Below are 13,746 nucleotides of genomic sequence, written 5' to 3'. Positions count from 1 at the left end.
TTCTTCTTTTAAAACTAGTGAAATCCTTTATAGGGTCCACAGGGTGTTTTTGCTGGGAATGCAAAGGTAAAGGCAAAGGCTCAATGCAAATTAGCTTGCTTGTATTTATAAAATCATTCAAATTGTCTGCTTCCTTAACACTTCTTGTGTCTTACTGAAAAAGCTGGTCCCAGGTCTACTACCGATGACTGCCGGAATATTTGAGCAGATATCATTAGTGCTGCATAGTCGTAATGAAATATAACCGTGTCTGATGCTTAAAACCACGCCAGGGGATTTGAGACAAAAAATATAATACAAGATAAAGTAGGGCACGGGCTCTTTAACGGCATCGGCAGAAATCTGACCGTTTAGGTCACAGCAGCACAGCTGTCCTGAAATGAGCTATTTTTCATGCTGACCTTTCAGGCTGATGCTTCCACTCTGCTTCCCTCTGCCTGTTTAACTGGAACTGGCAGCTTTTCTCTGAAATCATGTGGGACTTTCGTTTAAGAAGAATCGACGCTGTGTGATGAAATGAAACCACATTCAAAAGAGCTCATCTGGAACAGCAAGTCCAAAAGTCAAACTGCTCAGTGACCTCAGTCGCAAAAAATGTTGTAGTAGTTGCAGAATGGATTCCTATAAGAAGCATCAGGAGCTGTTTGTGGTGATCTTTCAGCATCAGGGGCCATTCGAGGTGATCTTTCAGCATCAGGGGTTGTTTGTGGTGATCTTTCAGTATCAGGGGCCGTTTGTGGTGATCTTTCAGCATCAGGGGCTGTTTGTGGTGATCTTTCAGCATCAGGGGCCATTCAAGGTGATCTTTCAGCATCAGGGGCCGTTTGTGGTGATCTTTCAGCATGAGGGGCCGTTTGTGGTGATCTTTCAGCATCAGGGGCCATTCGAGGTGATCTTTCAGCATCAGGGGCCGTTTGTGGTGATCTTTCAGCAGCAGGGGCCGTTTGTGTTGATCTTTCAGCATCAGGGGCCATTCGAGGTGATCTTTCAGCATCAGGGGCTGTTTGTGGTGATCTTTCAGCATGAGGGGCCGTTTGTGGTGATCTTTCAGTATCAGGGGCTGTTTGTGGTGATCTTTCAGCATCAGGGGCTGTTTGTGGTGATCTTTCAGCATCAGGGGCCGTTTGTGGTGATCTTTCAGCATCAGGGGCCATTCGAGGTGATCTTTCAGCATCAGGGGCTGTTTGTGGTGATCTTTCAGCATCAGGGGCCGTTTATGGTGATCTTTCAGTATCAGGGGTTGTTTGTGGTGATCTTTCAGCATCAGGGGCCGTTTGTGGTGATCTTTCAGTATCAGGGGTTGTTTGTGGTGATCTTTCAGTATCAGGGGTTGTTTGTGGTGATCTTTCAGTATCAGGGGTTGTTTTTGGTGATCTTTCAGCATCAGGGGCCGTTTGTGGTGATCTTTCAGTATCAGGGGTTGTTTGTGGTGATCTTTCAGTATCAGGGGTTGTTTGTGGTGATCTTTCAGCATCAGGGGCTGTTTGTGGTGATCTTTCAGTATCAGGGGTTGTTTTTGGTGATCTTGAATCATCAGGGGCCGTTTGTGGTGATCTTGAAGCATCAGGGGCAGTTTATGGTGATCTTTCAGCATCAGGGGCTGTTTGTGGTGATCTTTCAGCATCAGGGGCTGTTTGTGGTGATCTTGAAGCATCAGGGGCTGTTTGTGGTGATCTTTCAGCATCAGGGGCAGTTTATGGTGATCTTTCAGCATCAGGGGCTGTTTGTGGTGATCTTGAAGCATCAGGGGCCGTTTGTGGTGATCTTGAAGCATCAGGGGCCGTTTGTGGTGATCTTTCAGCATCAGGGGCCGTTTGTGGTGATCTTGAAGCATCAGGGGCCGTTTGTGGTGATCTTTCAGCATCAGGGGCCATTCGAGGTGATCTTTCAGCATCAGGGGCCGTTTGTGGTGATCTTTCAGCATCAGGGGCCGTTTGTGGTGATCTTTCAGCATCAGGGGCCATTCGAGGTGATCTTTCAGCATCAGGGGCCGTTTGTGGTGATCTTTCAGCATCAGGGGCCGTTTGTGGTGATCTTTCAGCATCAGGGGCCGTTTGTGGTGATCTTTCCGCGTCCGAGGCCTTTCTCGCTGATCTTTCAGCCGATCACAGTGGTCTTTTAGTGTCAGGAGTATCTCTGTGATCTCGTAATGTTGAAAAGCCATAGTGATGTTTCTGTGTTCGAAGGCAGTTGGCAATGACTTTCAATGTCAGGGGCCACTCACAGTGACCTCTCAGCGGTCGTGTGTATGGGCTGAGAACTCAAAGTTGGGGAGAAAGGACCGGCCTGTATTTCAGTAGAGAAAAAAAGTGCAGGTTTACACAGCAGCCACCAGAGGGTGTTACAGCGATTCAAATCAAGTTTCTCATTGTGCTTAGAGTGTACAGTATATGAAATGTGCTGGGGATGTTCTCAGCTACGTGCCAGTAAACATACAGCATTGTAGTTGTATATATTTACAGTTGAAGTGCAGTAACAGTATAAAAACTATGCAGAAGTTTGTAAAGGCTGCCCTGAAAGTACCAAACATGCATAAGGTGCACATATCTTTACAGTAGTGAGGACAACCTTTGCACAGGTTACGATTAAAAGGAGAACAATACAATAAATTCTATAACATAAATAGTGCTGTTACATGTTTTATTATAAATATTAATAATCTCTCTAAAAATGCCGGTTGGTCACTCAGCAAGGTGAGCAAAACACGGATCGTGTGTAAGTAAAATGAATGATGTTTATGCAGAATATCAAGCGAGGGGGTTGGTCATAAGAGGCAGTGCAGAGACTGTTTAGAGGATAATTACTCTGATAGATACAGTCAAATCAAAAACAATTCAGTGAGTAGTAGTTTAGATTCTGAAAGCAGCTGTTTTACATCCTTCAGCCCGTCATATTTAGCTGTGTGTGGTTTCCTGAAGCGTCGCGAGACAAAACCCGTCCACATTTGATGTGGGTCCTGATGACATCACTGAAACAGAACCGCTTTGTTTGCTCAGTGGTGCAATAATGATGTTCACAGTAATTCTAGCAAAAATAAATAAACACTTTCCATTATGTGTGTGTGTGTGTGTGTGTGTGTGTGTGTGCTTTTTCAGTTTGATACCACACAGGCAGAGGCATTAATTCATGGAAAATATGTCAATATTATCAGCGTGTTAATCATGTGTTAAAAGCTCAGATGGGGTTAATTTGCTGTACACGTCAACTCTGGATGTCAAAGTTTCCATCCTGTTACTTTCTGCTTTGTGTTCCCTGTTTGTTTCACCATCCGCGCTTCAGGTTCACACGGACTCAGTTGCCAGTTAATTACCTACAATAATGGGCTTTCTAATAAAGTGGCCAGTAAGGGCCTGTCCCCAAATGTGCCCTGAGGTCTGTGGTCCTCCTCCAAGCCCACACAATTTCAAATTGACAAAATTTCAAGGTGTTTTACATTCATAGACAAAAAAAGAAAATAAATATATCAAGTAAAACCAAAACCACAATCATAAAGAATGTGCAGTACAGAAGGATAAATGGTATAAAATATTGATAAAATAAATACTAAAACATCATTAGCACCCATAAAAAACCCACAATAACAATAAAATCCAGATAAAATAAAATAAAACAAATATGTATATAAATTGAGAAAACTGAAAAATACATGAAAATATATTTTCACAAGTAGCAGGTTTGATAGTCAGAGTAGACTCTGACCTGCAGATCTCCGTAATTTGACACGCAGATCCAAAGACTGGTTCCTGCCAGAAAATAAAAGCTTTATAAATTGAAAGGAAAGCTGCCGCCTGCTGCGGGGTTCTTTATGTTGCCATGTCCTGCTCAGGCAGAGAAGCCAACCTTCCTGGCTTTTTGCCCCATTTGAATTATAGAGTTATAGAGAGTTATAAAATTTCAATTTGGTTAATGATCATCAAGTCTTAAATCTTTAGAGTCACTGAGATATTTTGAGTATTTGCAGTTGAGAAGACGCCCCGTTTACAAGAACTGAGTGCAGTAACGTTACATTGTGACGCCTCTGTTCTGTTTTACTGTAATCTGTGGTCAGCCACTCTTTACAGAACTGACTGTGTTTTTCTTTCCTTTCTCTGCCGAGTTGATCAGCTGCTCATCCTGTGCGTCTGATGCTGCTGCCTCTTCTGCCTTGATTGGTACCACTGCTCACCAGCCTTCTGGACCGGTTTGACCACCACTGAGCTTCTTGCTGTACAGCGCTGTGCAGTCCTCACCCTCAGATCTCTCTCTTTCTTTTCCCACTTTACTATAAAACTTCATACTAATAATGTTTGCTGTCCGGTGTCGACCAGAGGAGGATGGGTTCCCCTTCTGAGTCTTGGTTCCTCTCAAGGTTTCTTCCTCTTTTAGGGAGTTTTTCCTCACCACCGTCGCCGCTGGCGACGCTCATGGGGGCTCGGACCCAGATTTTCTTTCTTCTTTTCTCTTCTCTCTGTAATACTGATTGTTCTGTAAAGCTGCTTTGTGACAACACCTGCTGTAAAAAGCGCTATATAAATACATTTTGCTTGCTTGCCTTTGCACCGGTTTAAGGTTAAATGAAAAGGGAAAGCTGAATTCAGTTAGAAACATGATTGTAACTCCTGACCTCCAAATCGCTAAACACACAGAAACAATGGTAAGACTTTATTTGGACGGTCCACTTTAGATGCTTTGTAGATACTTAACTTACTTTCAACTTACATTCAATAGAATATCTATTACATCGATCATCATTTTAAATTTAAGCCTGCTCTAATCCTCACCCTAAACCTTATCCACAGCCCAAAACTTAAACCCAACCCTCACCCCAGTCCTAGCCCTAATCCTGGTCCCAATCCTAACCCTAACCCACCACTGCTGAGAATCATCAGCAGATAGTTTGTTAACAACTTGACCATCTGTAGATAATTGACAGGGGACTATCCAGATGAAGTGACCCCAAAACAACTCAGTCGTCAGTCGTATTTTGGTCAGAGTTCTGCACACGTCATAAATGAGAACAGCTTCAAACATGCGCAACTTAGCGGCTTGACGTCAGCATCTTCACATTTTTTAAAGTCTCTTTTTTCACAGCCACTGCACTGTAGGACATGAAATGTGATGTTCAATAAAGCTGGTGGAAATCACACGTGTCAGGCTCCAGTCCTCGCAGGCCGCAGCACTGCAGACTTCAACACGCTGCCTCATTAAACACACTTGATTCAGCTCATCAGCTAATTAGGCCTCCTGAACTGAATTCAGAGCGTCAGATGAGGAGAAACACTAATCTCGGCAGACCCGGAATGTCCCCAGCTGCCTGATCTAAAGGTATTTGATGGCTAATGGTGCCCCTTGTGTAGAGTTTGCAGCCTGTGAGATGAATTAGTGAGTTCCATGAGGTGCTTCGGTCTGTCAGTCTATAGACACAAATAAATGCGTATATCTTTCGTCTCCTGCATAGGCCTACAAAAATGAATAAATATGTATTTCATTTCTTAAAAAGCTCCTAATGGTGATGCACGTTTGTTGGAACGTATTCCATTACTGTGTACATTTTACCATACTGTCAATGCATTTTACACACAACTCAGGGAGAGAGCAGCAATAACATTTTAGGCATTTTTACAGGGTAGTAGTTCAGCTGTGCACATGTGTGTTTTGTAATCAGCTAAACATGTTTAGCTATTTTCCATGCGGGAGAGCAGGGTGGAAGCCCAGCGCAACTTAATGTTATGGCAAGTTTTTTAATGTTTTATTGCAGCCAGTCTTTTTATGTTGCTGTGCATGTGAGGGCCTTTACAGTGTGTTTATCACACTTACTTTACAAAGGCAATAAAAATATTACTTATCATGCAGCTCTTGTGGAAACGTAGACGTATTAGGACGAGAACAACTGAGTGAAATTTCTAAGCCAATCCAATACCTGGTGAGAGTGGAGCTCACAATAAGGGGCTGGTGCACTCATTAACATTCAAGCATGCAGGTGTGAAGACATAACATGCAGTGAAAATAAGATAAGATAAGATAATCCTTTATTAGTCCCACAGCGGGGAAATTCACAGTATTACAGCAGCAGCAGAGTAACAAGGCTCTCAGAAACGGGAAACAGTATAAATCTTATCAACATTATAAATAATAAAAATGAAAGCTAAATCTATAGACTATAGACTAAATCTAGACTAGACTATAAACTAGCCAACTTGTTTTGCTTGTCAAAACAGCACAGACTAGAGCAGAGGTCTTCAAATCCACTTTCCGGTTCTGGATTTTGTAATGACTGGCAGAGCTGGACAAAGTACATAAACCACGTACCTGAGTTAAAGTCGAGACCCCCAAGGTAAAATATTCCTCCAGTAAAAGTAGAAGTTCCTCCCTTTAGACCTCCACTTGAGTAAAAGTACTAAAGTATTTCCTTTAAATGTACTTAAGTATAAAGTAAAAGTACTAAAAGAGGAATTCTGGCTCTGATGTCCTGTTATCATTTTTATAACCAGACTGGCTTCATGAACTCATTTCAGGTGAAAGTCCTCCAGCGTCTCTCTTGGTAAACCAGTCTTTTAATAGAACGTCATTAATTAGTGACGCTGACGTCTATTAAAATGATCAGAAGCACAAAACACTGAAGGTAAACAGTTTCCATCAGGGAGAACCGAGTGGCTCTGAAATCACTTTTTACACACAAGCAAAGTTTCAGTTTCAGATTTATTTACAACTTAGTTCCAAGTTTAAGTTGAATAAAAACTGGCTTTAAACTCAGGATCACAGATGAGCTCCTTTACTATGTTGATCTGTAGGCGTCTGTTCATAAACATAAACCAGCCCAAACTCATTTACTATAAAATGAAATGGTGTTTGTAGAAATTCAGAAAAAAGCCGCGTCAGTCTCGACTGCATATGTGGACATATTTCTATATTGTGCTCTATTTACACAAAGTTAGGTTAGTTCATCATTTATGTTGAACAGACTCTCCCAAAGTTTTACGCTGCTGCGCTGACGTTGAACCGCGTGCTGCACTGGGTCGGTATGACCAACAGGTCAAAACCAGCTCTAAACAAAGTGACCGCTGGGCCCTGATTGGTGCTCTGGCTTTGCGCTTCTTTCGTTTTGACATGTGACGTTTTTATACACACAGAAACCAAAAGGAACCACAGATTTCTCAAAATGTAGGAGGAAAAAGTCAGATATTAGACTCTGAAATGTAGTGGAGTGAAAGGAAAAAGTCGCCCAGAACGGAGAAACTTCAGTACAGATACACCAAAAATACTAAAGTACAGAAACCAATTACATTTACTCAGTTACTCAGTTACTGTCCACCACTGTTGACTGGTAGTTATTTGAACAGTTGATGTAACTAATTGGCCACCAGACTGGAAACTGGATTCTAGGTCTAGATTTGATGACCAGTGGACTAGAGCAGGGGTGTCCAGTCCTGGTCTGGAGACCTACCACCCTGAAGGGTATAGATCCAACATGCCTGTCACTATTGTTCATATGCCACTGGAGGCCTTCATTACCTGGATCAGGTGTGCTAGATTTGGGCCGGAGCTGACCTGTGCAGGGTGGTGGAGCTCCAGGACCGAGCGCCTCTGGACTGGAGGAATTAGAGAGGGGGGGGTTTACAGGGTGTTTGCAGTGAATTTGTTGTTGCAGTTTTGTTTTGGTGTCCCTGGTTTTGGTGACATGTGTTCACATTACGAGACCACGACTGGCCCCGCGAGACTAATTTGGGACAGACTCATGCAGACTTGCAGGCTCTGCATGTGTTCCATACCCGCTGGGAGGCTATCAGTCGCTGCTAATTAGCTTATCTACAGTGGCTCTATTCTGATTACAAGCATAATGCAGCTCACTGACGAAGTAAACCATTAAACAAGCACATTTTAACTGATTCAGAGATACAAGCTGTAAACAAACCCCATGGACTCCCCCCCGGATTTGTCCTCGCCTGCGTCTCGTCATGTGGGTCATAGCGGTCAGTGTGTGGACGACAGTGGTGAGCTGTGACTGGTGGAGCTAGGCCTTCAGTTCGGGCTGTAAATGTCAAATCTCTGCCGAAGACGAGGGAAAAAGCACCTTTGTGTTAATGTTAATGCCCCTATGGGATTCTAGTAGTAGGTTAACGGATTCACGTGGACATATTTAGTCCATTGTAGTTTAAACACAGACATGTGAAGCTTTAAATGGACATTCCATGTGTTTTATTTGAAACATCATAAAATTAATATACACCGGTCAGGCATTACATCATGACCACCTCCTCGTTTCTACTGTCCAGTTTATCAGCTCCACTTACTGTATAGCTGCACTCTGTAGTTCTACAGTTACAGACTGTAGTCCATCTGTTTCTCTGATACTCTGTTACCCTGTTCTTCAGTGGTCAGGACCCCCATGGACCCCCACAGAGCAGGTACTGTTTGAGTGGTGGGTCATTCTCAGCACTGCAGTAACACTGACGTGGTGGTGGTGTGTTAGTGTGTGTTGTGCTGGTCTGAGTGGATCAGACAGCAGTGCTGCTGGAGTTTTTAAACACCTCAGTGTCGCTGCTGGACTGAGAATCGTCCACCAACCAAAAATATCCAGCCAACAGCATCCTGTGGGACTGGGCCTAAGACTGGGCCTATTACAGTCCTTACAGAGTTTAAATATAACAAGCATAATGATTAAATGAAACAGCAGTGAATAAAAAACTACAGAGGTTTTTTTTTCTCTCGACCTCTCCACAGCTGTTTAACTAACTTTAATGGGTCCTGGATGAAAATGTGAGCTTTTAATGCTCCATGTTCAGTGGTGTGATGTGGCGAACACAGAATACAGCACATTAAAATGCCTCCAACAGCTGCAGCTCTGCCCTCAAACTCGGAAAAAGCTCCGTCTGGCTCTTCGCCTCCAGACCTTTACTGCTCTCGGGAGAATTAGACGCAGATTCCACTGCAGAAACTCCTTCCTTCAGGCACAAACTCATCTTTTCCGTTTCACCTTTACATCACTTCCTGCACAGCGAGGCCTGTGCAGATACAGAAGGCCCGGGGCTATCTGGCTGGGCTCCGTGCAGACAGGCACAACGACCATTGACCATTGACATGTCACTTCCGCTGCGGCGCTTTAACGAGTTATTTTCAGTGTGTTGTTGTTGACAATTAAAAACACGGAATCACGGCAAACCCCACCTCATAGCGCACACCTGTCCTAATGATCACATCACATCTGTTAAGGTAGTAGCACTACATATACACCCCCCTTTATTTATTTATTTATTTATATCTATTGGTTGGTTTGTTTTTATTATTATTTCTTCTTATTATTACTATTTATTTATTGTTTTGAAAATAAACAATGTTGTACATCTTTGATACTATAATTATAACAATAACATACTGTAACTTTCTTTTCCCTGCTCCTCACTTTGTGATCTTTACTACTGTTTATTCTGAGGCTTGGTAAATTGTGCTAATTATAAAATGTTCAATAAAAATACTGATCATAAAAAAAACACGGAATCACGTGCGTCCTTTTTCCCATCGCTGACCACATCGCTGACCACACAGGCAGCGCGGCTGGGAAATATTCACGTTACTCTGAGTTAATGGAGTCAGCTGGGTTCTGTGATGCATGTAGAGCCGTTTGGTCAACAACAAACAAACACGGGCGAAGTTCAGTCCTCTAGTGGCTCTGCTGCTACTGTGTTTAGCTACGCTGGTGCACTTTAGCCCATGTTTAGAGATAACAGTGAGTCATACAGAGTCAGAACCCACATGATCAAGACTCTCAGAGACACTGAACACACACACACACACACACACACACACACACACACACACACACACACACACAATAGTTGAGATGTAAACAGTCATACTGAGACCTCTTGTAAATATATCTAATATTTCCCATTTTAAGACTGTTGTAAGAATATTATAAGATATTATCAATAAATAATAGAAGTATTAGAGATACTGAGTAGATTTAACTTGCCAATACACCGGTCAGGCGTAACGTTCTGACCACCTCCTCGTTTCTATGCTCACTGTCCACTTTATCAGCTCCACTTACTGTATAGCTGCACTCTGTAGTTCTACAGTTACAGACTGTAGTCCATCTGTTTCTCTGATACTCTGTTACCCTGTTCTTCAGTGCTCAGGACCCCCATGGACCCTCACAGAGCAGGTACTATTTGGGTGGCGGGGCAGCGTCCTGTGACCACTGATGAAGGACTAACAGAGTGGACAGTGAGTGGACACAGTGTTTAAACACTCCAGCAGCACTGCTGTGTCTGATCCACTTGTACTAATAGTGTTGATCTGACAACATAATGGGCTCTTTATAGGCTGAGCTGAGAGACGTGAGGACAGTTAGAGTCAGATAAGGAAGTTCCGTGGTTCCCAGACAGCAGCATATATCAGCCTGCTGGCTTGATGAGGTCGGCACCCACTGACTGATTACCACCGCTGGTCCCCCCTCGGACCACCCAGATTATTGTCCTGTATACAAGCTCAAACTAGTTTTTAACCTCCTCAAACAGATTTTAAAAGCACTGAGACTTTTATTTTGGAAAATAAATAGACAAATATTACAATCATGATATAAAATAATCCTGTAGAAAATGTTGTTGACGCTGAGCTGGATTCAAATAATTTCCTCAACTCATTTATAAAGTATAACTAAAGAAACGGAGGAAGGAGAAATCAGTAAACTGGACTGTGAGTGAAAATGAGTGATGATAAGTGGAATTTTGTCTATTACTCTGCTTAAACGCTGATGGGCTGCCTGGAAAACACTGAGCAAAACACCAGTGGCCCACCAGCTTCCAATAGAGTCCGGCTGTAGACATGAACTCTCAGCTCCAGTGACGTCACGTGCTCATGCTCTCTGCCACAAGGGCTGAGAACCAGTAACTTTCTGCTGGTTCTGCTCAGCGAAGTCATCGCTTAATCAATTTTTTGTCCATAACACGGTTTAAAATTCCACTTAGTGCACCTCCCTGCTGAAAAAAGTCATAGAACCCGTTAAAAGTGTCTGTTGGTTCCTAGTGGTGTCCAGTAGTCTAATTAATGGCATTCTGTGTTTTCCTGATTGGTTGATATCACAGTGGTTTTATTTCGGAAGTTTTCATATTTAACTACCTCATTGTCACCGTGGCAACATTAATATATCGCTGTTGTCGGAACGAAACCTCGCATCTCCATTTTTCTGTTTTTGACACAGTTTGAAAATACTTGATGTCATTTACGTTGTCTGTAAGTTTTATGATGAATGGACTAAAAGAAACGACCCAAAATGACTTGGAAAGAAGTCTGGTTCCATTGACTTACATTGAAAGTGAAGTGGGTTTTTTCCTTCTCCTGTAAAGTTACTATTTTGGAGATACAAGGTTTTCTTCCAACAACAGGGATGTGTTCAGTGTAACTCATGCTGCCCAGCAGTGCGTGTTTCTCTGTTTTTCCTCCTAAAACCAGCAAAAACACTGTTGTGGCAGAGCGGAACCAGACCAGACCAGGCCAGACCAGACCAGACCAGGCCAGGCCAGCAGGCCAGCAGTGGTCTACTGTCCCCTTACTATCAGGGTCACTGTATGAGGTTTGTCTAGTTTCATTACACTAATCCGTCTTAATCAATAACAGTCATCACTGTTCTATAAAGTCAGCCGTCTCCCTGCACTTCCACAGTCTGGACTCAACACACCCGGCTGAAAAAACCCATAGAAACCCCTGAGAGTTTCTGCTGGTTCCTGATGGTTTTGTAATGTGCTTTGATTGATTTAATGGGTTGGAATCACAGTGTAGAGGACTCTAATGGTTGAACGGGTCACCAGCGGCTGACTCTAAATGCATTTGATTATTTATTATTTCCTAGCGGGGTTTGAAAGTAATCTACATGAAACTAGTGGCCGGAAACCATTAAGCTCATTTTTATTAGAAAGTGAAAGGATTAGGGTTGAATCCTAATGGTTTATAATGGTCCTTTTTCAGCAGAGCAGCCAAATAAATGGAAATCTCAAGTCACAGACTCAGTTAGCCATGTTTGTCGTCTGAAGTTTGCTTCTATAGTTTTAGCATTTGGAGCTACAAGGCTAATGTAGCTAACAAGTAATGGAAGCTTACTGGAACATTTAGCATGTTGCTAACTACTTAAATCAGCACACACTTGCCTCAGTTCAGTGCCTCTAATAGTCCTGATTATGAGGTTTCTGACTCTGTGAGGCTCACTGATACCTATACACATGGCCCGAAGTACAGCAGCAGTCAGCTTAGCATTAGCTAACTAAAGAAGACACCAAAGGGTCTTGGCCAGTTGATCAGTTTTGGAGGGACTGGGAGGTGGGATTTGGGGTGTTGGATGGGGGTTGTGGGGGTGTTGGGTGGGGGTGAGGTCGGTGTTGGACGTGGAGTGGTGCGGGTGTCAGCTAGAGCTTGGTAAATGTAATTTTTAGTCAAACGATAACTTAAAATCTCGATCCTATTCTTTTGTTTTGTTTCATTTTTCTGCATAATTAACTGGTGAAGATGTAAACAGAGCCGTTCTGAGCGGTTTGGTGTGAAACGCTCTGTTCTAGATAAACTTACCGGGTCAGAGCTGCTCACAGTAGTGGTGATAGGAACCAGACGTCCCCCTCTAAAAGCTCCTCACAGAAAGTTGCTTTAGAAGGTTTAATAGTCCACTGCTTGATTTCAGAAACATTGTTTCAAGGTAGTTTTGAGACATAATTCGGGTAAAATTGTGGTAAATCTGAAAAAAGAAAGAAAGAAATATTTTGGTGGGGACTATTTTGCCTCATTTTTAGGCATTTTTCTATTTTAGGCCTAAATTTTATCTCAAAACTATCATGAAAAATGTCTCAGGCAGTCAGGCAGCACATTAATAATGATTTCACAGGATAACTTTCTGTGAGGAGCTTTTAGAGGTGGACGTCTGGTTCCTATCACCACCACTGTGAACAGCTCTGACTAGTAAGTTTCTCTACAACTTGTTTCCATGTCAAAGATTAAATCAGGCAGATATTTTTAAAAATCTGTGGAAGTCCATTCCAGACTGCAGAATCCAGTGGCAGACACCCAGTGACACTGTGGCCTAGTGCAGATCAGGGAAGCCGTCCTTCCTTAAGGACGCTAGAAATATTACAGAGCTTGCAAATGTTGCTTCAGTAGGTGGACGTAACTTTTATCAATGGAACTTCTAGCCATTTACAAGCTGTATGAGCACCACAGCTTCAGCTGGGCTTCAGGCTGGAGCTACGGAGGGATTTGGCAGGACATCTGTTGAATGGTGAGTCCCCTCTGAAAGCCACCAGAGCCATCCACTCTATAGCTGCCGGAATGGCTGCCTTAGCTTAGCTATCAGCGTGAAGCTATGAAGCTTAAAGAAATAAAACATTAGCAGACAGGTGACCTTGTGACCTCTAGCATGTAATACGTGATGGTTTGGTGACACTGCATGACCATGTTGTCTATAGAAAATCTCGAATCTATACAAACGTTTTAATGTCTTCGTTCTGAAATGCGACAAACAATAAAAGTAAGAAACCTGTTCTATTAAAACGAGTGCCCACGTTCTGACCGGCACTGTGCTGTATCCCTCAGAAGGACAGAGCATTGTGGTCTGGAGTGAAGCAGATTTAGGAGGGGTTCCTCAATCACTGCTGATTTGGACAGGATTAAACATGGAGCTCCAGAGATTCCCTCTCCTCCATCTGCTGTAAAACGGTCATCCTGAGTGAAATCACGTCTCAGTCTGGGCTAAAATCTGAGATGATGGATATTGGGGTCAGTTTTGCT

Source organism: Pygocentrus nattereri, chromosome 27, assembly GCF_015220715.1.
Source record: "Pygocentrus nattereri isolate fPygNat1 chromosome 27, fPygNat1.pri, whole genome shotgun sequence".
NCBI lineage: Eukaryota > Metazoa > Chordata > Actinopteri > Characiformes > Serrasalmidae > Pygocentrus > Pygocentrus nattereri.
This window is presented reverse-complemented; position numbering follows the sequence as displayed.